Source organism: Arachis ipaensis, chromosome B08, assembly GCF_000816755.2.
Source record: "Arachis ipaensis cultivar K30076 chromosome B08, Araip1.1, whole genome shotgun sequence".
NCBI classification, from domain to species: Eukaryota; Viridiplantae; Streptophyta; class Magnoliopsida; order Fabales; family Fabaceae; genus Arachis; species Arachis ipaensis.
Genome location: NC_029792.2, coordinates 119,950,718 through 119,953,445, shown reverse-complemented (window position 1 = coordinate 119,953,445; position 2,728 = coordinate 119,950,718).

Genomic DNA, 2,728 nt, shown 5'->3' with positions numbered 1-2,728 from the left:
GAAGGAGCAAATTCGGGTTATTGCTCCCGAGGCCGATCTCACTCCCTTTAGCCTGGACAACATTGTCAGGGATGGCAAGATTGTCCCTGATGATGGGGATGATGATGATGAGGTCGATCCCCTCCCTGTGTCTTCTGCCAAGGTGTCAGCGCCTACTGTTCCTCCTGCCAAGGTCGACCCTCCCGTTTCTGATCCTGACTGTCAGATTTTAAACCGGGACGATGGTACTGTGGATGCTGTTCCTCTCCAGGCTCGCCCTCCTTCTCCTCAAACTGATGCTGCTAAGAAGCCTTCTGACCTTTAGCTGATTTACTTTGGATATTTTGTAGTTGGCCCGGCTTGTGGGCTTTAAAACTCTTTGGTTTATTTTGTTGACACTTTTTCTGGTTGCTTTTTTAGCAACACTATTTAAAAACACAACGAATAGCTTCTGAGCTTTTGGGTCTGACCCTGAGGCTTTTATGTCACACTTGTTTGCGCCTGTCTTAGCTTCTTTGAGGGCTCGTTGTCGATGCGTGGCTTCGATTTAGCAATCCAGGCTCGACTTCTTTGCCCTTTTCCAAGTAGTTGATCGATGTCAATTTATTTAAAGTAATCTTCTTTTTTGGACCTTGGTCAGGTCTCTTTTAGAGATTACTTTTATAACCAGTTTGTGGGAGACCGACTTCTTTATGTCGATTTCTAAGTTACTTCGTAATCCTCTTTCTTGGACCTTGGTCAGGTCTCTTTCAAGGATTACTTTTATAACTTTCCGTTGTAGGAGACCGACTTCTTTAAGTCGATCTCTTCTAAGTTATTTTGTAATCCTCTTTCTTGGACCTTTGTTAGGTCTCTTTCAGGGATTACTTTTATAACTTTTCGTTGTAGGAGACCGACTTCTTTATGTCGATCTCTTCTAAGTTATTTTGTAATCCTCTTTCTTGGACCTTTGTTAGGTCTCTTTCAAGGATTACTTTTATAACTTTTCGTTGTAGGAGACTGACTTCTTTATGTCGATCTCTTCTAGGTTATTTTTGTAATCCTCTTTCTTGGACCTTTGTCAGGTCTCTTTCAGGGATTACTTTTATAACCTTTTTATTTTGGGCTGACTTTGTTAGGTCGAGCCCTTCTAAGTTAAAGTAATCCTCTTTAATAGGGTTGGCCAGACCTCTTTTCAGGGTTTACTTATAACTTGGGTTGACTTGGTCCGACTTTTGGACGTCGGCAGTCTTTAAGTTATTATTTTAGCTATCCGTAAGACCTAGTCAGGTTCTTTTTGGATTGCTTTCGATAACTTCTTACATTATTCTGTGTTCATCTTTGCAGATTTGTAGAAAGTGGTTGGCATCTTTAGATCGTCCTTTGGGTGAATCGCGCTTTCACCTTTATCGGACGGTTTATCTTTATCGTGGTCGTGCAGTGAAATTGTTTTTCACTTTCTGCCGACCTGTCGCTTTATAATCGGACGATGAATTCTTCAGATTAATGCGTCTTGAACTCTTTGTAGAATATCTAAATTAACTTTATTCAAAGTAAAAATGCAAATATATACATGTGGAAATTTTTTCATCCCTTTAAGTCGGATAGTGTCTGGGTCTCAACTTGGTGCCTCATTAAAAAACCTTTTCAGGAAAAAGAGTGCATCCAATAATGAGATCTGTTACCTTCCTAACTGTAGTACCTTCTTAGATTGCAAGCGTGCCATGATCTGGGAAGCCCTCGTCCATCGAGATCAGACAGTCTGTAGTAGCCCTTCCCAAGTACTTCTACAACTCGGTAGGGTCCCTTCCAGTTTGCTGCCAGCTTTCCTTCTCCTGGTCGAGTTGTTCCAATATCATTTCGGATTAGGATGAGATCATTTTCTGTGAAACTTCTCGGCACTTTGAATGCAACTAAACTATATGAGTCCTATCTAAATGCAATTATCTAAAGCAATTGGAAATGCTTAGTTCAAACAAATCAATTCCCAAGAGGGCATGTGTAAGTACAAGAGCTAAGTAATAAGGACCAAGTCCAAACCACAATTGTATTGAATTGTCAAAAAGGAGTTCAAACTTGCAAGAATATAGATAATATGGGTGAACACATGTGATTGAACTTTTGAACCCTCACCGGATGTGTATCCGCTCTATTCGCTCAAGTGTTTAAGGGTTAATTCACTCAATTCTCTTCTAATCATGTTTTCCAAAATTTGATTTTCTTCTAACGATCAACACTTATTCAATGCGTGTATACATTCATCATGAGGTCTTTCATTTAGGTTGTAATGGGGTTAGGGTCAAGGTAGGATCATTTATGGTCAAGTGGACTAGGATTTGAATCTTTGATTAGCATAGACTTTCCCACCTAACCTATTTAATGACCTATACGAATGCGAGCCATTCTAACTACCCATTTTTCACTTTTTTTTTCCTTACATACTCATGCATTTTCTTTTCATTTCACAACACTTATGCATTGATTCTTATTGAGCTTCACTTTGGGGCATTTTGTCCCCTTTATTGCTTTTCTCTTTTCTTTCTTTTTTTCTTTTTTTCTTTTTCTATATACATTTTTTTTCCTTTTCTTTTCATCATCATTTTTTTTATATATTTTTTTTCTTTTTCTTCTTTCAAACTAAATACGAGAACATCAATGCATAAGGTCTCTACATTTAATCAATACATGAATATGTGCCCAAATCTTTAAACATAAAAGTGTACTGCCCCTTTTTATCCCATCCAATGTTCCCAAGCCTCACCAACTTTGA